This window comes from Ischnura elegans, chromosome 1 (assembly GCF_921293095.1).
Source record: "Ischnura elegans chromosome 1, ioIscEleg1.1, whole genome shotgun sequence".
Lineage (NCBI taxonomy): Eukaryota > Metazoa > Arthropoda > Insecta > Odonata > Coenagrionidae > Ischnura > Ischnura elegans.
The window spans coordinates 38,382,647-38,405,914 of NC_060246.1; the positions used below are offsets into that span (position 1 = coordinate 38,382,647).

A 23,268-nucleotide genomic window follows, 5' to 3' on the forward strand; every position below is an offset into this window, starting at 1 on the left:
CGGTGATATACAGCTACATAAAAACACCGTTAGGGTTGTAGGTGGACAAAATTTTGTCATCAAGCGTGAATGGTATACATAAAAAATGCGCAAAACAAAAGGTTTTGACATTTTAGATCGTATCCCCAAACATTACCCACATATAATCAAATGATTTCCAAGTAAATCTCCTCATTTACAAAATCAAGGATTATTAAAACGATGAATTTTTTAATGGTTTGTCTAAAGGCTTCAGTTGGATTCAACTCCAGTCCATAATTCACTGAGAACTCTACGGCTTAATTCGTGAAGATACTTGTAGCAGGTCAAATATTGTATTTCATGCGTTAGTCACTGCGTTCCTCTATTAATTATCAAGCAATTTATAATTTGAATACATTTCATTCAGTTACAGACGGTGAATATGAAATGTCTGTATTTGAAAGGCCCTGGGTGAAAATTACTTATCTTCTTCTTCTAAATATGGCATTCCGTTACAAATCCTTCTAGAATTTTTTATTCATGATTGATTGATAGCGAGCAGTAAACGGAAGCCACACATACAATGTTATTGTTTGTTCATCAACAATGATTTTTTGTAGATTCCTACCCATTAATATCTTATTGGCATCCTACTGCAGATGTCTAGTTGAATGATTAAATATGATCAGCTGGTCATATAACTCATTTTTCGAGAGGGTATAAAATAAAAATTATCTCAAATTATGTAAAGGTATTTTTAACTAATTATTACATACCGCAGATGATCTAGTACATAATTTTCCAGCATTTTAACGCTCAGAAGTCCTGAAAAATATCCTGCCATTCCAGATAACGATCATCTTCTCCTTCACAAGTTGACATCTATCAGAATGATGGGAATAAAAATTGCATTTTACACCTTGGAAAACTTATAAAATACTCACCGTCCGACATAATCGCCGCACACAGTGAAAAAGTAATATTTGAATCTCAAAAATAGAAGAAAAAAATACTCTAAAGTTGCAGCATAGCTGGAGTTGAACCTTATATTTTACCGTACACAAAATTTCAAGATAAGTTGGAGATATCTGAAGTCGGAGTGAGGTCAAAACAGCGAAAGAAATGAATGCGATGTATTTTGGATGGCAACTGCCAGTTCTTTGAAATTTTCTCCTGAGGCTCGCACCTGGGCACTGAAGAATATTCTCCTGCACTTACGCTGAAATGGTAACACCGGTCCCTTACACTTGTTTGTCCCAGTTGTCTCCTTCGTGCGCATTTCGTACAAATTATCCCACAGTATTTACAATCCGGCAGCTGGACCTGTATCCGGTATAAATAACTGGGAGAAAATTTACGGATCGTCGTCGTCGTCATACCTACCTAGTAAGGAGTTGAGATTGCTTCAATTTCGGAAGAAGATATTCCTGGAAACGAAGTCCGTGGAAAGTTTTCATGCTCACTCTCTCAAAGAACGTGTAAGAAGAGGGGAACGATTGATAAATGTGCGCGGCGCGCAATAACGAGACAAAATCAGCCGAGAATTCGTCAGGAAAACGCCATGAACGACCTTCTCGCCAAAGATTCAATGTCACTCTCGTCATCTGAAGATGAATATTCATGGAGGCCCGAGAGGAGATAGAGCACGATCGTCTGAAATTCCCGACGCCTCCCCCGTCATGCGGGCACGGGGTGAGAAAATTATTCCAACTCGAGGTCGCGGAACGTTGGAAGCGAAGACAACGACGCCTTCCACGAATAATCAACCAAGGGGGTCCTTCGCCCGGTATCCGTCGCGTGAGCGCCGACCGTCGGCTTAAAAGCCAATTTGCAGAGTCCAAACGAAGGTAACTGCAGTGGCTATCATGGGTAATCGAACGTTGTTGAATTTTTTTGTGCCTACAAAAGTTAGAGTATGATATAACAAATGCCTAAAATACATATATATCGCAGAAGCTTACGCCCACTAGATGCGAGGAATAAGGGAGTCTAATAGTGTTAAAGAGGGGTAAAAAAGGACAGGAAGGAAAGTTAGTATCACTCACTCAGTAATTCAACCCACAGGTTGGTTTAGGTAGGTAAGGATAGAGCTCACTCTCTATTTAGCCCCTGGGATGAGAGTATCACACGTGCAGGAGAGGCGGGCCAATTTATTTCCCAGGGCCACCTCATACTCTTGTGAAGCTCATACTCGTTTAGAGATAAGATAAATATTGAATATCTCTCAATTTATCTGAAAAAATCTGAATCTTCTATCAGAATTAAAGCAATGACGATAGAATACTTACAGAGCAATGCGAATTCATCTGGAAATATTTTATTCAAATGGACATCAATTTTTTGTATAAAAAAAGAAATGAACAAAAATAACAAAATGTTTATGAAATTAGTATGAATCTATATAACTTAACAAGGTAATTTTTTAGTCATTAGTGACTTAATGTATGAAATTAAGTCCAAAACGTTAGTTTAATTATGTTAGCGCCACACTGACCCCGATCGCAGGAAAAATCAACCAATTAAAAAAATATTTTAAGGAAATGATATCCAATTCTAACTCCTTTATTTGCGGAAATCACAAATAAAACGAAATAATATTTTTACAATATTCACGAAAAGTTGGATAAAAGCAGGCATTTGTTTTTATTGAATTCCGCCGTTATGACGGATGAGCCTTAATATCAATCCACCTCACAACGGGAGACGGACTAGCGGGAACCTTTTGAAAAAAGAGTCGGCGAAGGCAGGGGGAGGTTTGAGGGGCACGGAGAAGAGGAGGCCGAACGCACGGTGGATGCATATTTATATTTAGCCATCCGCGTCTGCCCGCCCGCTGTTCCCGCCAAGGACGGCGACTAAGTTCAGCGACGACTTAAGAACGTCGTCGACACAGATGAGGTTCGTAAAGCGCGTCTTCCCCCTCCTTCCTCCTCCGTGGCCCGACAGGTAGCAGTCATTAGGGAAGGCGGCTAACAGAAAAAAAGGTCATTTGTTCCATCAAGGGATCGCGCGTAGGTCGTCACGGGGGAGGGAAGGTTAAGGCCAGAGAAAAACCCGGCGATATTTTGTCCGATTCAACTCCACCATTTCCAAGTCTAATTTTAAGCAAAGAGTCCACTCATGAGCATCAATTAAAGCACCCAATATTTCACCAGCCTAATTTAGTTGCACAGTAATTTCTTTGACAACTTTTACCCTTTTTTTAAAGTATAGTATGCCGAAAACTTTACTTCTAATGCAATATATAAGAATTGTTAGCTCTAGGTAAAAAGCTTAAAAATTATGCTTGCTCCTGCAACACTTTTACGGTCACCGAGTCAAGAAAAGCATACAGTTTTGCTTCTATGGATTCCAATCTATTCTAAGGAGTATATACTATATAAACTTTCCCACAAGATAATAACCCGAGTTTATTCGTTCATTGAATTCATATCAATATTCGACACCTAGGTTTTCTATACAGATGCTTTCACCGAATTCTTACTTGGAATATGCACGGAAGATTTTGAGCACATCACTCCAACCTTCGCATGTGATATAAAGCAGTGCCGGTAACTAGCGAGGCACCTTCCGTTAAGAGCATCCAGACGTTGACGCCTATCCTCGACGGGTTTCTCTATCCCCTAGTTCCCATTCTCTTACGCAAGTCCCATAAAGAAATGAGAGTAATTACACAGTCACGAAAATTAGGAACCGCACCGAACCGTTCGGGATTTATGTGGACATTACAAATATGAATACAATAGCTGAATAAAAACGACTTCTAAAAAGACTCCAACAGCCCGAATAAGAATAAACTTTATTCATCAACTTATCTGCGTGCTGGGGGGCCCAACTATACATACATAATGGCGTCGAAGCATATGATAGCTTTGTTCCTAAAATTACATTTATTATATTAAAATACTTCATTTTTTATTATAATTGTTATTTTTGATTAAATATCAATTATTTAATGTACACTATTTGCATGGGCGTACCCAGCGGGGAGTTGGAGGGGGCAGCTGTCCCCCCCCCCCCCCCCCCCAGGAGCAAAAATTGCTAATGTTTTAAGGAAAATAATATTTTTTCAAGCAAATAATTTTAAAAAACTAATGAAGAGCTGTTGCAGTTTCCTTAAAATGTTGACTTCATTCACCCTTTTTCATGCTTAAATCTTACCTACAACTTGAGCAACCATGGCTTGCCCTCTCCCCCTGGCTTTGATCCTGGGTACGGCCTTGACTATTTGAATCACGCAGTCGTTCAGAGAGTGTGTCCTAGAATAAATGTTTCCTGGAGACGCGGTTAGATCCCCGACATCCTGACAGGGTATACTGGTTAATATCTGGCCCTTCATAAGGGACGCACGCCTTCCCACGGTCTGTTACCTCAAACCACACATGTCGATCCTTGGGCTGGCAACAAAAAGACTGGCGCTGGGGGACGAGGCGAACCAGAAGATCCATTCAGTGCCGCCCGCGCATTGTTCAGCCCGTTACCAAACCGGTGCTACGGTTCTTTCAAGTGTCACTTCAGACCCTCAGGGAATGAAGGAGCATGGAGCGTGATGCAGAAAAAAAATGTGGGAGGAAAATGTTAGGTGGTGGAAGAATATAAGAAAAATGTTACGAAGAATTATTCCAAAAGTGACATGCCTCAGAAGGCTGTGTCCGATGAAAATAGCCATGGCTAAAATGGAAGGATAAAAAAAAAGAAATTATGAACCATCAATTGCACATAGTGGTAACAATGTAATTTGAATATTACAATTGCGTGTGAGTGAGCTGTGTTTATATGACGCAAGGAAGTTAGGGATAAAATCCGTTCTGGAGATTAAATTTAATCATTTACAAATTTATGAGGTAAATTTAGATAAAAAGGTAACTGCGTAACAGAAAGGGTAAAAAATTACTTGCAAAAAACGTTGCCTTTACGTGATTCATCATCCTTAAGCTTTTGGCAATAAAGGAATAAAGACATTCAGCTCCGTAATATGTACCAATCGACTTCTTAAATTGAAGCTTGATGTACGTAACCGAAAGCTACGAAAAATTTACCAACTGGATATATGATTTCCACATGCCAATATTCCGTAAAAAGAGGTATACTTTTGTTATCAATTAATTTCTTTCGGGGACTTCATCATGATTTTAAAGACGGTATTCTTCAAAATCGTTACTTTTCCGGGAAACATAAGTGACGCAAGATATTTTTCGCGAAGAAAAATAGCTCGTCCCACGCTCTCAGGGAAAAACATCCGGATACGTCTCCAAATTACGTGGGCTTGTCCCCTCCCTACGTTATTTGTCACCTTTCTGGGAAGACGAGCACCGAAGAACTTATTTTTAGTGCTCCGCCCCAAAAACAGAGATTAGAGACACGTTTTTGCGAAAATAAAACGAGGTCTCGAGATTTAAAGGTCACAAGTTTAAGGTCCTCCAAAAGCCATCATTGGCCGTTTGATGTTATCGATATGGGGAAGTATTGCAATAATTGGGATAACAGCACACATGGCCCTCGGGCGAGCAACAAAACAATGATCGCCGAGTCGATAGCTATCGAAGGAAGTTTCGAAGTGGAGTAAGACATTTAAGGTCACCAGAGGGAATAGATGGAACAAATGATAACTTCATGTTTGCAACTGAGAAAAATAAGCACATTTTCGTTCATAGAGATGAAGATCAAGATAAAAAAAGTGAGGAAAAAGGAAATTCGAAAGAGAAAAAAAAAATTAACTGTCTCGGTGTATTTCGATCCTTTTGCCGATACACCGAGCTATTTGTAAAAATGAATCGACTGAAACACTTTTCCCCACTTTCTCGACACATCATGCACAAATGGATCGTACGATTAACTGCGCCAAATTATCTTGACGATTGTGGTTACTGTTCAGATATTAAAATTGAAGCTTCGTAAATTCAACCTAACTATTAAGCGGTTATGCACGTGAATGTTCAAAACTATTCTTTTCCATTCCTCAACAAAACACTCTAAATACAGACGAGAGGCACGGAAAAATGATACGAACAGTTTACGAAACAACAGAGTACGAAACGGTCTCCAAAAGCGCAAAGAAAGAATAACGTCCACATTCGTGCGAGCGTATTTAGGAAAACTCTACCTTTTCGCGCTTGTGATATACTTTTATATAAATATATAAATATTATAAACGAAATAAGCGTGTAATTGAAATTGCATAGCAATTCATCTCATCACGCCGAAAGAGAAATCTTGTCGAATTCTTTTTGCGTGAATTGTTTTTTCACTTAACGTACTTCAAAGGAGTCATTGAGGTTGTCTGCTCTCCTCTCCTTGCCACGATAGGGTATACAACGAACAAACTCCCCAAAAGTTTCTCTGCTCATGTTGAAGAGAAACGAAAGTTTGAATCGAATGAAGAATTCTTGAATTCATCTGGTCCTCACTCCCCACCATCCCATAAACTTATGCAGGTATTGAAGTCTCCATCGCCCCAACAGAGATAACGTCCGTCGAGGAGGAATTGAAACATTCAATATCTCCAACTCGCTCTTTCCGCAATATCTTTATTAAACCCGTCCCTTCCCTCTGCAGCAAAACTGTAATCTGCTCACTCAAAAAGTGGGAGTGATTGGACCCGACGGTTCCACACTAACACTCTTCTCTCCTCGGAAGAATTGGAAGGAGGAATAAGATCATTTCAAGAGCCCAACGCTATTATTCTATTCCCTCGCCCATCCCATTCCTCGACACTAGCAAAGACTTTTTATTGTTAATTTTTATCCGACGATATGGATGAAACATTTAGCTATCCAAATTTTGACTATGGGCTTACACCAAAGTCTTTAAATCTCGAACCTTGCCTAAAGGCCGTTTTACACGGTGCACGCCATTGCGCAATCTGGCGTATGCACGGAGGCGCAGTCAAAACTGCGTCGTATAAAGCAGTGAATTGCTAAAGTGCATGCAAGAATGCAGGGATGGGAGATAGAAGAATGGCCCCTGCTCTACTTCCGAGCTCGCATTCTCGCAATTTCACGTATGTTTTCAGTACTAACCTGAGCAATGACATGCCCCGTATAAAACGGCCTTAAGACGAACACGTGCGCACGATTTTTTGACTGCATTCCTTGCGATAGTCTAACGTCGCATCGAGCCTAAATCTCCAGCGTGTCCTGATTTGATTATTGAAAGGAACTTATGCAATTTTCCACGATTATAAAACTTTTTCCCCCAACCTAGGTTTCGCTGTTACCACATATTCTTCAAGGTACAAAATAGTTAGCACCTATTGTTTGTAAACGTGTTTCTTTCGGCATTGAAAAAGAAAACTCCATCACGCTGTTCTTCTGATTTTAACCGATCTGATTACCTTGAGTAATAAAATCAACCTCAGGATGGTGAGTTAGATCTCAAAACTTTCCCTTTCCTCCGGACACCCAAGAGGGAAAGGAACAGTTTATGCCTGGGAAGCGCACATCATTACTCTCCTATTCAGCCCTCAAATCTGTCAGGTCCCGATGGAGGACGGAGGGACGCGGCGACAGATGAGGCAACGACAAACCGAGTTCCCAGGATATAATGGGAGAAAAATGCAACCCATTAAGCGCGTCTTATGCAGACCCAAGTGACGGAAGCGTTTGCGTGTGATTTCGAGGCGGGAAGCAGAGAGAGAGAGTGGGATGCTCCGCGCGTTAACTCGACCGCCCTCGTGCATTTCCTCCCAGCAGTCTCTCTGCCTTCTCACCCGCAATCCGGGAAGGTCGTAACATTTTCGTTACAAAGGCGGAACACGCAACCCTTTGGCCGGGGAAAAAATATTCCGCGCGGGTGGACGGAGGCGCGGAGAGGACGAGTGAAAATCTCTCAAAAACGTGATCCCCGGCCAAAGAAGTTTCCGCTGCATTTTCTCCTCTCCTCACTAGACCGATGCAGATTGCGCCTCCGCTGGTTGCTAACAGCGACTAGGTTTTTATTAATAATTTAAAAATAAATACGAGGGAGAGAGAAGCCAATGGTTACAAGCGATATTATTACATACTGCATAGATATATTAGTTATTTACTGCTCATTATTTTCGTTTATTGCCATACATTTTTGTTATTTGATGGTGGCTCAATTCTGGTCCTATGACCCTGGAGACCACCTAAAGCTCCTTGTCTTTGTTATCTTGTATTCAGCTGTAAAATCAAAATGTATGAGTAAATAAATTTTTATTATTATTTTTTTTCTAAGCAGAGTTAGTAACAGGAATCAGGTAAAGGAAAGAAGTAGCAGCTTAGTAGTGAATTTGATTTTTTACTCGATGCCGGCACAGAACAGTCTCTCACTCGTAACCCTTGGCCACCGAGTTTTTATGTATTTTTTCTATCAATTTCTACACTCGACTCTGTTAAGAAAAAAATACCACATGTACACCTAGGCCTCTCACCCCTTCATATATATCATAGCTCAATGCAGCTGCTATGTAACCAAAAGCTGAGGCGAAGATTTAAAAAGACCAACTTCAGTAGCAGCTAAGTTGAGAAATTGTAAATGAGAAATGTAGCAAGTGGAATGCTTACACGTTGTTTTTATTGAAATTCTGATATTTATTCCTCTTTTAATAGCATTTAAATTAACTCAGCTAACCTTTTCAATGCAAACGAATAACGTGAAGACAACCGCCACCGACGTAGTCAGCCGTACAGATAATTCAAGACTCCTCAATAGATTCGGGACTTAGCGATTTCAGTCATGGTCGCAGGGATAAACACCAAAAATTGCACTTCCATAAATTTATTCTGTGGCTTTTAGCCAGCTGTGCGGCTAGGTGTATAATTCTGCAAGCCTGGTGAAGGATTGAGGCATGGGGCAATAAAGCTAGATAATTTTTTTCTGGTAGGTAACACGGACAGTTGGGCACCAACAACAATTTTCATTGACCTTGAAAGCAAACGGTATTTTAAACTATTTTTTGGCTTTAATTCAGACATCATACTTCCGTTACAACGAAATATTGATAAAATTACACTGGCAAATATTTTTCTCCTATTACCCAAACTCACATACATATTTAGGATCGCTTTCAATGTGTAAAAATTATGGTTACTAAGTTATGCTGGGTTCATTGATAATTGAGAAAATGATCTGAGAATAATATTTGGTTTCGTCTATCTGGGGACCCTTTTAACCTGGTGGCAATCAATTTCCAACAAGGAAATTAAGAAGTTGATTAAAAAGGTGTGGGATCCAGTTAAATAAAAGAACTCCATGCATTAATTGAAAAATAAACTAGTTTACATTAGCCTCCGTCAAAGCAGTAATCATGCAGGAAGTGAATGATCACATTCGTGGCTCTACCTTTTTTAAAAGAAAGTAAATGAGACCTCTCAGACGAATCCCATTAAGCTGAAGGAGTACCGCTTCCTCGAGGAAGTTAAAAAAAAAAACACTCGCATCGCTCTTGCTGTGATCACGATAGCCTTGGTGTTTGAGTAATGTCTCCCTAGATGCCGTGGCATTGAAGACGGCGAGTTCGATGATTAATTTTTGGCCCCTCGAGACCAATGAACGTCCTGCGGAGAAAAATTAAGCTGCTGCCACCCTCATAACGGGCCATAAAATATACAAAGGGAAGTGATAGCAAAGCATACGGCTGCCCAACTTAATCCAAGCTCCCTCTTCCAAGAGTATTCAAAGGGTGAGGGATAATCATTTTAAAATGATGAACCTCTGACAGAGCATAAAAATGAAAATAAAAAACTATGACTGCAAGTATAAAATGGCCCTAAAGGTAAACTTTGCAGGTTGAAGTAACTCCACTAGGTGTATAAGTTGACTTAGAGAATTAGCGTTAGGATAGAGTCAAAGAGTTAGGATTGCAAATTGATAGGTAAACATTCGATGATCCTTAATTTTTCCGTAATTCTTTAATTCTCGATATTTTTCCGTTATGACATCAACACGGATAGCAAAAGTCAATTGTAATGATAAAATTCTATGAATGAAAATTAGCCATGGAAACAATCTTACATGTATGATGGTAGTATTAGCATTTGTAATCATTTCACAGAGGTAAAAAAAAATATTTCATAGAAAAAGACGACCAGCATGAAGAAAATATGAGGACTGCTCAAGGTTATTTACTCAGTGATTCTCTTGCCAACAAACAAAAAGATAAAAGCAGTGTATTAGTCAATTTCCAAGATACAGATTGACAATAGAGACGGAAAGGACAATGACAAATGAGAAAGTGACCGCTTGGAAATTAATTCGATAGGTATTAATTTCTTTCGAACCACGAACGTCCCTCTTCTGAATTCGAAGCGTAGGTAGGAGAAAAAAATAACCTTTGGTATTAAATGGAAATTCTGTCTCCTGATCGACAGATTTTCCAGAGGAAAAATCCACGGATCGAACGGATGGAGAAAAAAATACTCCCACGATCGCCTCCGCATAGCTTCAAGCGATAGCCCGCGAGGGACAAAAGCATTGCTTAAGCATTCACGTCGGGTAGCGGTATACGTACCCACTGCGCTCTTCAAGAAGAAAAAGTACGGTCAAGATAGCGATGTGTCGTGAGGACTGGTGGGAGACAACGGCAGCGCGCTGCAGGTGGAATGTAAAGATAGATGAGGTAGGTTATGGATGGGAGGGAAACTGGAGGAACTGGATAGTAGATGATGGCTACGGATGAAAAGTGTAGTAGGGAGGATGAAGAAAGAATGCACCGCCTATGTTGTGAGGCATTCTGCTGAAGGATGAGAGAGAAAAGGAAGGATATTTTCGAATTGGTTAGAGATTATATCCATTGTTCTCGGCTCCACGTCCAGCACCATCGATGGTTTCACGAGATAAATTCGCTCGCGGCCAAAGAGACAAGTTCCCGGTTTTGGCGATGGACGCACTTTAGTCCGCTTATCTCCCAAAGCGACAAAATACGCTTGGAATGCCAATCTCAAAGGCTTCTTGAAAGTTACAGACAAACATCAGCTCGGAATTAGGATAATTCGGACGTGAATCCGCGTTTCACGCAAGAAATAATCAGTCATGAAAAATAGAGAAACATATTAATAAGAGCGGTATGCATATTATTCCCTTTAAAATGTCGATTCTAGTCGATGTATGAGGAATTTAAACGAAATCAATGCATTTAGGAATCTTCAAATTGGGTCTCATAACATCACTACAGGTTAATATACATGTGTTTATTTCACGTTGGGCAGTAAGATATATTCAACGTAAAATAAGTAAAAGAGCACGATGCAGTTACCTATCTAATTTGGTACCTGTAATAGCATTCGAGTAGTCTAACATATCTTGCATATTGGTGATATTCCAAGAGAAGATGAACTTCTGCACACTTTATCATTCCTTTGCCGAAATATAAACGAATCATTGCACAGTTTAATTACGAAACACATTCATCTACGTGGTTTGGTCATGTCTCTCGGGCAACAGGAGTGATCCTGTAATCTAAGGAATGTAGTCCTGCGCAAAAGAGATACCCTTATTTTTCCTAGTCTACAATGCTGCGAACCCAATCCTTATATATTAATCCATCTATTAACTTTTGGCTTCCATCGTTAACAGAAATTGCTTCTATTATTTGTATTTTATTTATTACAAGGTCAAAACAAATCGCTGCTTGGATGGCTCTGAATATATTTTGGAGGCCGTAAGACTCAAACGTTAGGTAGCCCAACCTAAGTATTACTACTTGTCGGCGCTATTAAGGCAGATGTGAACATGATTAACAAATAAAATAGTGACTGCAATATCATTCATGGGTTTCAAGAGCATTTTTGCACTTTATCCAATCGTGGGAGCTTCCAATCATTATGACACATGGCCTCTTGAATCATCAACAAATTAATGGTGTGTTTAATGAACAATATCGAGAATATATTAATCACCAATATTTCACGTCGCCATTTGGGCCATAATCATCTCTTCAGCTGGGCCATATGACTATCGAGCTTTACTATTTAACACATTGATAAATCTCGTTGGCTGGAACGTTTCTAACCATGAATGCAAGTGAAATCTCTCCATCTGCTGCCGTTTACCTTTATTTATGACTTTCTAGGTCCGCGGAATCCTATTCAGGAGACCTGAACGACAAGCGATCGACTCTCCATTTCACATCTCCGCCTCACTCAATAAATATCGGACGCCAAACAGCTGACTCCCTGAAACCCACAAAACCTGGTTCAAAATGACTGCAGCCACAAAAAATAATAAAAGAAAGCGATTCATGCCGATGAAGTCAGCCTGGTTACGGAATCGCCGTTGAAGACCTTTTTATAACTGACAGTATTTAATTAGGGACAAAAATTTAGAAAGCTCTGATCCACGTAATTCATAGAATCTATACAAAATTCGGCTGCGGTGATAAAATTGAAGTGAGAAAGGGCAAAGTAGGATACGAGCGCAGAAAAGTAACTGCGAGGAAAGTTAACACTAAAACCTCATGGTCTGCAAATTAAACAATGCACCCCAGTCCATATACTTACGCTGCTTATCCTCAGGGTTTATTTACTCGGGTTTAATGAATTACGGAACAGTGTATCTGGACTCTCGGCTATCTACGCACTAAAAATTTTTATTTGGAGTAGTTAGCGTTAAGAGTGCATGAACTACCGCGTGAACTTAAAGATGTAGCACAAGTTTTCATTACTTTGCTCTCAAAGGATTCTTATTTCGATGGAATATTGAAAGAGGTAATTATAGATAGAACATAGATAAATTATAAGTGGATCTATGATAATTTATAGCATTTTATACTGCTACTTTCATTTTATTCAAACAATTTATTTTCCATTTTTCTGGTTACACATCTTTCAGATTTGCCGTAGGCAACAGTTTTGCCAACGATCAATCATCAGTCACTCCGCGGAAACCTGAGAGGCAACATTCCCGCACTTGGGTAGAGATATAGATATGATTCGTGGAATGATGATTCAATTTTAAATAAATATAAAAAATAATGTACCAATAATACAAACAGTTGCTGAAGCCGCTCAGTATTTTAATTGTAAAGGCACTAATTTTCAATAAATCTTTGCGAAATAATTTTTGAACTCCTGACAAACTTGAATTATTAGTAATAGTATGTATTTGTATTTCATAGTAGCAAGACAAAATTCCCATTTACGATGACTTAGGCAGTTAATACCTCCTAAATGCCTATATACGCATTTTCTATGGAGTTTTGCAACTTTTGATAAAGTCTAATTCGAATTAGTAATGGATATAAAATGCCTGCAATCTCGACTGACAAGAAGAGTTCCACTGTAGTAGCAGATGACTTATAATCCCAGAATGACTGATAATACTTTAGTAATACGACTATTACTCCTTGGAAACGTTCATAAAGAAGTGTACCTCAGATTCCTCAAAAAAGCGCGCACGGTGCGCGTCGGCTCCGAAGGTGGACAGTCAGTCATCCGATAGCATTCCTTCCTCGTATGATACGAATCTGGCGAGGAGGAGTGAAGAGAGTCGCCTGACACACTTGGGCCACCTTCGTTCGTCCCGGAGGCGAAAGGGGAAGGAGGAAGGAGGGGGGGCAGGCGGAGGCGGCTCATCCACGCGGTTGCCCCCACGGCAGCGGCAAGAGAGAGGAAAAGGCCCCCGAGGGTGTTGAGGGGGGAGGGAGACGGGGAGCGGGAGTGATCCAGGCAGCAGGACTCCCCGAATGAGGGCGACATTTGGGAGCGAAAATGAGGTAAACTATTATCGCGTCACCGGCAGCGCTTTCTTTTCATGAGGACAGGCCGACGGGAGATTCTCCTTTTAAAAAATCCATCGAATCAAATGCTCCATGCTCGAAGAGTGCTGACGACACTTGGAATGCTCATGAGGCAAGTCTAATCAGTGATTAACAGAGGGTGAAGAAATAGGGCACTGATTATGCTAAAGGTAGGTGTTTTTTTTAAGCGAGGTGGCTTATTGGATTTTGAGAGAGTTGAATTATGGAGCTGGACATCCCAGGGTTCAATTCTCCAGAGAAAACTTTGTGTATCAATTTAAGGTAGAGGGTCCCCAAGGTAAGGAACTGCACTTAATGTATGACATTAACAAGCCAGCGAATGAATCTGGGGTATGCCCTCACGCATCCATGCCTACTTCAGTTTTGGATATTTAAGTGAGTGAATGCGAGTACTTTGAGGAATACGTGTTCATCATTTATTGGTTACTTATTCCATAGTGGTTTATTAAGGAGCGATTGAAATGGGGTTGATTGGGTCAATGTTCATTTGTTAGTCGTATGATATTAGAATAAATGTAAAATTTGGAGTAGAATCTGAGTTTTTCCCGGCGTATGCTCTGCAGGAATATTTCTCGGGTTTCCCACCGGGTGTCGTATCGGGTTGTAGTTCCCAACGTTTCCATGACTAAGTTTCCGTGATCGTCATAAGGGGTTAATCCCTGATGACGATCACGGACTTAGTCATGGAAACGTTGGGAACTACAACCCGATACGACACCCGGTGGGGAACCCGAGAAATATTCCTGCAAATTATGGAGTGTTTGGAATTGGGCTAGTACTGGGGACATAGTTCAATTGTTAGTTATATGGTATTATTTTTCTTTTGCTATAGGCGTCTTCTCTGTTTTTTACTTTGTTATTAGATTGATACATTTGTTATTGATGTGTTAAATCTAATGCTGCCACCAGGTAATAGCCTACTTGCAGCAATATTTAATAATAATAAGTGACGCAGGACGATTGCAATAACTAAGATGTGAACTATTAAGTTTTATGGGTCACAAGAGATAGTATTACCTACAACTCAAGTCCGTAACCATATCAAAAATAACAAAAGAACCGATGACAAATAATAGATTTGATAACAACCATTAAGTTGGGAAATGTTTAATAAAAATGTATGTAATAATTGTAGTTTCCCAGAATAAAACAATTGCCCCTAACACCATGATTTTTAACCTGGTTTTTAAACTACTATTTGTTTTTTGTTATTAATTACATGGATTCATTCACTGATTTGGTTGATAATTAATTCTTTGATCCATAATGTATATCTCCAGAAGTAAAAGCATAGAGGTTGAATTGATGTAATCAAGTCATGTAAAAAGCTGCCACGTCTCACCAACTTTTTATGACGATGGAATCGAGCGATTTTGGTTACGCCTTCGTACACGTAATCTCCGTTTCCTTCGTTTCAATGGTCTATAAATGAAATGATAAAGCATTTCACATTAGCACGACCCAAGTTGTCCATCGGATATGGAATCGACTAAGTTTCGTAAACATTTCGTCTCGCGTCATTTCAATGGAGGTGATCGTTCTATAATCCACCGTTTATTTCCTCCTCTGTTTATGATTCTTACATATTTCTCGTCCTTAGGTCACTGAGGAACAACCTTGCTCCCATTCGGAGAGAACAGATCTGCCTTAGAATCCTGCCTGATCATTTAATAAGATTTGTCAAGGTCGAAACACTTTAGTCATGTATTTCTCCTCAATGCCAATAAATAGTGCTCTATTTTATTACAGCTTTCAGCCTCATCAATAAAATTTACCTTAAAACGAAAAAAGATACAAACAATGCAAAGAAAATAATTACGAAAAGGTCACAGGTAGCGCGGCAAAAATGCAAAACGAAAAATCCGCAAGAGGGACGGCTCATTACAAAAGATGTCTTACTGAGAGCCCAGAGGGAATCTGATGTCCAAACAAAAGAATCGTCAAGGGGAAAAGTGCGCAATGAAATCGAGAGTAGGTACGTGCCGTCGGACTAACCAAGACGTAGAAAGCCACCATTCAGAGCGGACGGCCTTAAAAATTGTCTCAACCGGGAACGGTCGTAGAAGCTAACTTCTAGCGGTGCTTGGCGTACGGGAACACTATTCGCAGCAGATCACGGGGCAGGCCGATTATTTTGAATTAAAGATAGCCCCGCATCAGGCCAAAATATTAGTGATTTAGAATCCAACCGATAACATTTACATAGCTCTTTGCTTTGCTGATAGTAATAGGAGGATAGCGTTGTAAATAATTCACTGATTAGGCGTAAAATTGGCAAGTAATTTCGCCATGTAGTCCAATGTTCCAACAACAAGTGCAGAAAGAAGACTGGCTTATATAGAATTGAGAGTGTTATTAAAAACGCCGAGCTATTTATCGTAGCAAATTAAGTCGGTTGAATGATAGTCTCCCATGCAGAGACCAGACAAATGAGAGTGTCAATGATAAAAATGTAAGATACTACAGGGTATAATGACCACGAAATTTCCAAATGCCAAGTTATAACGAAGAGATAACATTTACAAGCTTACATAAGTCCAGAACTTGGAACTTCCTCGCAACATTGCATGTCGAGGATATCGAAGAGAATAATAATTGAAACTGATGAGGGTCATAATACGGTTTGCCGCCAAAAACGTTAACAAGTAAAGCATGAAAACCTCATCAATCAAACTGGATGGACCTGAAGAGGGCTTCACAATCGCAGGTAGAGAAAAATGCAGCGTAATATCCGCCAGCTCCGAAAAAGACAAAGCACTGGTTCCTATTCATATGGAGCGGTCGATGTAACACTGACCAATGTTTCAACACCTGCCGCAAAAGAAGAAAGAAAAGAAAGCTCGCGCCTATGAGGCGAGCAGTGTAGGCGAATATAAATGAGGCACCCGCAATACACGCCGAGTGCCCCGTGGCGCGAAAACCGCAGCGGCCGCGTTACTTGAAATATTTGCCTCCCCCTCGCGATGAAAAAGAGCGACACTGCTTTGTTTATGAGCGGCCGCACGCGAAGGCCCGGCCGAGGAAGAGCGCATGCCGTATCGCGAAAAGGAGGCGGGAATCTGCACGGCGAGGAGGAAGGAGGCAGGAAAGGTGGGACACGGCCCAGTTTCCGTTCGGCGCAGCGAGTCAAGCACCGCCTAAACAGAAGACGTGTCCCAGAAGCTCAAAAACCTCGGAGTAATTGCGTAGAAGAGCGATATTGGGCTTCAATGGATTCGACCGAGATCGATAGAGCAAAATGCGAGAACATTTGATGAGTCTAATCGACTGTATGCGACGATGGAGTTTGTTTTCATGTTGTTTATTTTGTTTGAAAATTTTATTTCCCACACATTTGACACAGACTGAGAAGGAGAAGTTTAAGGGTTTTGATAAATCAGTTTTCAAGCATTAATGAATTAGCAAATTTTTCCTCCTATCCATTATAATACTGGAATTAGAGTTTCAATATTGCCATCAGACTTTGGTTACTGCGTAGCCAGGTTGATAGCATGTTTAAATCTCAATTCTGAGATAAACGAAAAGAAGAGGCGCCACAACTCAGCGCATTGACGATGTTGATCAAAAATTCCTGCGTCCTAAGCAACAAAAAATTTCTGGGATAGCGAAATCATTTGGGATGTTGAATTGCTGACATTGAAAACAGTGTGACTAATAACGGATCTCATCTTCCACGGCTAAGCATATTCAAATTACTTCCTTTGCCGGTAATAATCGCCGTCTTGACCGCAGAAAAAAACACGAATCGCAGTCCCACAAACATTCAGTCAAGTTACACAATGAATTGATCCAAGGTGGTCGAAAGTTGCTTTCACTATCTCACAGCCAGTAAAAAACTGAATGGTAAATTATCGCTGAAATTAAAAAGAAGGTTTAAAGAAATGATATACGGGAGATGGTCCGCGAGCTATTTGGTTACCAACTTAAAAAAAAGGTTAGTTAGTCGACTCCGAAAATATTTGAAGTCAAAAAAAGTCATTATAAGTGATTTGGCGAAGAAAATGATACGAAATATATGAAGAAGAATTCTAAGAATAGACCAGCTAAACTTGAGTGAAGCCCTCACGCTCAGCAAACAAAGTTAAACGCCATGTAGCGTGAAAGCTATCGGTAACGATTTTGTTGTCCTAAAGAAGTACGTGGTCCAATAAACACACTGCGGCAAGAATGTTACCTCCTTCGGTAGAAAACAAGTTCGGAGATAATTGAGCGCACGCTGGGCTATCAAATGTTCGGTTGGTATTCGGTTACAGAGTGAAAAAGTAATGACATCCTCGAAGGCATTCGTCTGCGAAATCAACGATAGGATTACACTTCCTCTGTAGCAGTGGCTGTACGGGAATCTACACAGTTAAATGCACCATACAATACTGGTAATCAAAATTGGCTACGAGTTCCCATTAAAATTAACACCACTACATGTTTCCCACAGGGATCGTGCAGAATTTGACTCACCTCAAAGCGGCTTCAGAGCGCCGATATCCCAAATCCATGTGTGTGACAAACTGGCAGCAGGTTGAAACTCAACGGCCCCGGCCCAACCTTCACTATTCCACCCTTACAACAGAAACAACCACCTCTTCTTCGAGAAAAATGAAGAAAATTAAAAAAAACGGTCGAGAAAGAAGTCGTCCAGCTGCTACCAACACTGCTATTTCACGTCCACACACTCCACCAAGGTTTCTCCAGTCAGATCAAACAGCTCCTCGCACCCCCAACAAAAAACAGGCGACGTTCCTCTGACGTAAAAGCAGAGGAAGCCGAAAAGTACACAAAGGAATCAATCCGAAGAACTTGAGGGAAATACTTCCCCAAATAATGGACGGAAAACCCCGATGGGTTCACTGCGTTGTCATGGAAATTGTGCGGGATTGTCAAAACACAGGCACTGCTCCACCCTTGCCAGGAACTCTTCACGTCTTCCACTATCGAAAAACCGAACTTCGTCCTTTCCTTGTGGTAGCAAAAAGCGGTAAAAGGAAACGATAAAGCGAGCGGGACTAGGACAAGTCTCCCTCTCTCGAGCTCTGAAAAGACTCGAGGAGTTGGGGCAAGGGAGCCAAGGGAAAACGGTGAGGTGCGAGAGAGTTTTGAGAGAGCTGAGACTGTGCGAGGACGGAGAGAAAGAGAGAGCTGCTGCTTGCTTCCAGCTGTTCGCCGCGACGTGGTCGACGAGTGACTGCGACGTCGTCCGCCTTGGGGGCTGCCTCTCACCCAACCGACTCCCCGGCGGAGGGGAGGGCTGAAATGGAGGAGGGGATTATAAGGGGGGGGGGACTGGGGAGGGGAATATCTCGATTGAAGGAGACAGTTAAATTCTCGAAGGGAACATCATCTTAGGCGGATTTAGTGGGGGGGGGGGGGGCACGTGCCACCCCCAAACGCTTAAAAGATAGATACAATTTTTATACAGTTATCAATACGTTTATTTTGCTTTGTGTATTACGGAGCGCCAATCATTTAATTGTATATTTATAACTTTCATATTAAAATAGAGAAAATATTTCGTACAGTAATTGATGCATGTAGTTTTAAATCTCAGGTATAAGAAAATCATTTGCCTGTCAGGCCATTGTGCCCCTTCTCCCCAGAAAAAAATCCTGGATCCGCCCCTGGGGGCATCTATTATTTACGTGAAGCGTTTAGGGGTTGGGGGTCAAACCAATTCTTACTCAATCTCACGTGGGAGAGAGGGGGGTCCCGGCAAGTATCACGTAATTTTTTTCCGTAAGAAACAGTGTAAAATTGTAAGAATACTTGGTAGAATTGAGCGGAGAGTTTCCCTATTAACGATACTTTGATAAATTGTTTTTTTCATAAATCCGACGCTATGAAGCATTGATTTACGCATTTTAAAAAATCTCGTATGAGAATTGCGCTAGAGGAATTTGCCGTTTATATGTAAAAGGCTTTATATGCTAACACTCACTGCCACACGCCTTTTTAGGCGGCTCGCGGGGTAGTTCGTAGATGTAGAATCCCTCCAGGTCCATTTTAGTCTTTTTTGGTGGCGTATTACTAATTTACAGCCCAACGCTAGCATATTCATATTTTCAGGGTGACTACAGAAAACTTTGCCTATATTTTGCCATATCCGAAGCATAAAAAATACTTTTTGTATTTCCACATACCCCAAAAACATCTCGCACTGGCCTTTACATCGGGGAATCCAGCAATTAACAACCACCTTAAGCTATCCGTCCCCTCCTCGATATAATAAACCATACCGACATCCTAAGGTTGGCAACGTTTCACCTCTAGAGCCACATAAAGAGCCATCTGGTAGAGAGGAAAAAACACACTAAATGAACACATAAAGCCGTATTAATGAACATAGATATTAGTTTCAATTTTCCGTCCACGTAAGCGGGGTCAAATCTGGACAGGATAACCTTAAATTTAATCGTAATTTTTATCCTGCAGGTAACTTTATCCCTAACGGCCGAATAAGAGGGGATCGAGCGCGCGGTAGTTTAGAGACATGTCTTAATGGAACGTATCACTCCTGATTGAATGGTCTTTACCGAGAATAATTGTTAGAATAAAAAAATGCTATCATCATGAAATTTGCAAGTTAGGTACATAGAGTAAGTCCTTGCTTGAAAATTTGCTTGTCCCTCAAATTTGAAAATTTGGCCTAAGTATTTCTTCAGGTGTAGAGTTTTTACATTTGAGGAACAAATAAATGTTGAAAAATAAGTTGTCTATTTACTCTGAAAATGCCAAATTGATAGTCTTAGTTATAAAAGGATTGATTTACGCAATAGCGAATCTATGGTGGAAAATATGCTGCTCAAAGAAGAGCAAGGATCAACGTGTTAACTATAAATGGAATCCGATAGTGACATTATCAACGATCATGGACTTTAGGTAGAATTTAGAACTGTCGGTAGAAATTCCTCTCTTCACAAGCCGACCTGAATCATAAAGAAGTTGAGTTTTTTCAACTAATGGCAATTCTAGTTGTGTAGTTTTAAGTACTTTATCTGACGCTACGATCAAGTTATGTCAAGTTAAGTTGTCAAGAACGAGGTTGCAGAGGTAGGAAACGATCAGAAGGGTACGTTAAGATTTGAGGGGGGCATGGTTGATTTTTTTATTTGGTGCTACATTTAGGGAGGTTCGGAAACTCTACTAGAATACTTTCCTCTTCGACTTGCGACCTTGCGCCGTATCAATAGCCCATTCTCTTTCTCGGTGGAGGGCAGTTTTCGCAGACCAAACGGAATTTCCCCATACTCCCGCGTTCCACAGGAGAGCCAAAGGCGACACCACTGAACGAAAACATTTATACAATACATCTTCCTTCGCCTATGATTATCGTTGAGAGTGTTGTTTTTCGAAAACAAGGATTATATCGCTGATAGAAGATGCCACCGGCCGCAGCAGCTGATCCTCTAGTCACGATGAGATCAACTGTGGAAAAATGCTGGTGAAAAGTCTTAAAATGCTAAAACTTTCCGCATGTGTGCAGCAACTTCTTGCCAAATCAATTTTTCTTGAAAGGCAAGAGGAATATTCCATTACATCATCAATGAAAGCCATTGAAATTCATTGTCCGTATTTCGTGGTTAATTAATCAATAAATTCTTTCTCATAACTTTGATTCCTTCTTCATAAATTTCTTCATTTTGCCTACCTAACCACAACAACCTTTCAAAAACGTTCATGCTTTCCAGCGAACTTTCCTTCAAATCCAATAGTTAGTTGATATCGTTATTTTAGAAAAACCTAATATTTCTTCGGTAAGTTTGGGTACATTCGAAATAAATATTTCCTTCTTCTAAACTTCATTTGCAAGTAAGCAAACATTCACTCGCACGATATGGATAAAGTCTATCTATCTATCTACTATTCCAGAAAATCGCTCATTTGGTTGTATATGGTTGGAAAGTATAACCGCAACCATGCTAGTTTCAGCACTGATGAGTCAGACCTTTTTCTAATGTTTTATTTAAGGTGAAAGGATGACAAATAATTAATAAAATAAATAAGTATTAATATGTTAATATTAAGATGTTGTTAGTTCCTTTGTGTTCCACCCAATGGAGGGAAAATTTATTTTGGGTATTTGTTTTTATTTAGATCTATTTCACGCGGAAGACGATGCAAAACTCAGTCCTCTGTCTAAGTATCAGTTACAGCCTATTCGAATCAATGCAGTAAATTATCAATTACATTCTCTCGCCAGATTTATTACAAACTAAATAATAGTATTAAATTTAATTAATTATTAATTAAATGCAAATAGCTGCACCTTTATTATGTTTTTCCAAATGATGCATAATGTATTCCAAGTTAAGGCATATAATGATATAAACTCGTATCTCGTCATGTCGTTCGACTAAGTAAGTGAAGTTATGTTATCCTGATAAATTAGGGAACCATGAATAAATGATGCCGAAATTATAAAGGAACTCCTTTGAAGTCATTGGAAGTAATAATTTGAAAATGTTCATCCAATGCGTCATAATTGCGTTCAACGAATTGAACTTCTCTAGTAGGCTTTCACGGATTAAGCATTTCTTATCCGTACCTCGTAAAAAAAACTTCACTCCGCACACAAATAATCTCATATAAAAATGTGGATTTCAACAAATTGTACAATGATATCATTTTGCATTCAACACTAAAGTAATTTCAAGCACATGAAAACGGAGGCATTATAATTCACTCGAAACGATCGGTTTAATAGGTAGAGAGATGATCATGTTACCGCTGCCGAATTAATTATATACCGCAGAAGCCGACGGGGCAGCCACCACTTCGATACCAGGGTGGACGAGCAGGCTGGCTGACAGCGGGGCTTGAGATCACGTACAGCCTGCCTCGCTAGCCGAGAGTTGCATACTAGTGTCTTCGAAAACGGAAGGGTCTGAGTACGTGAGTAAAAGTCATGACCATCTCTTGGAGTTCCACATTGGAGCGTTACGCAAGGCTTACGGTCAACATTCTTCCGCTCTACATTGACATAGAGCTCCCACGTTCCCTGTAGGCGCGTGGGAGTTTAACATATCTCGTCAGCATTGGTAATACTTCAAAAAAACACGGGAAAATCGTCATAGGACTCGTGAAATTTGCTGGCCACATTTGGATCCGCTCACTATGTGGTTTTTTTTTTGCTGGATTACGCATTTGGTAATTCAATGTTGCAAAAGATATAAGCGATTCCAACACAGCATGAAGACTTAAAGAGTTAGCCCTCAGCCCCAAAGGAGATAAGAGTGGATTACCCTAATGGCTGTAAAAGGTTGTCAATAGCCACAGTGGGATTGTTGCTGTTTCCAAGGTCATCCTTTGAGTACAGTCACCACCTCAGATACAGTCAGACCTTGGTTACAGTCAGACCTTTTCTCCACATTGGTAAATAGATTCTCAATAATAACAGTAAAAAAAATAAAGATTGATTGTTCTTTGAAGTAAATGATATCTTTATATTTTCACTTCATCAATTCATTATGAAGCTAAAAATTCTAATTAAGCTAGAAAGCTAAGCTTCAATGCGTTACTGGCTTCAAAAAACTTTGATTGGTAATTGTCGCCAATTATGGACACTTTTTCAAAGTGTAGCAAATATCTGGGCTATTTTT

General features: G+C 40.2%; 1 protein-coding gene across 1 annotated transcript in view; it reads right to left on the bottom strand.

The window, feature by feature from the left end:
- Positions 1-18,861, bottom strand: part of LOC124158955 — a 221,456-nt gene extending 202,595 nt beyond the window's left edge. The window contains exon 1 of the mRNA XM_046534396.1: positions 18,134-18,861. The gene's annotated coding sequence lies outside the window, so the exon portion shown is untranslated. The remainder of the gene's footprint in view (positions 1-18,133) is intronic.
- Positions 18,862-23,268: the final 4,407 nt, after the last annotated feature.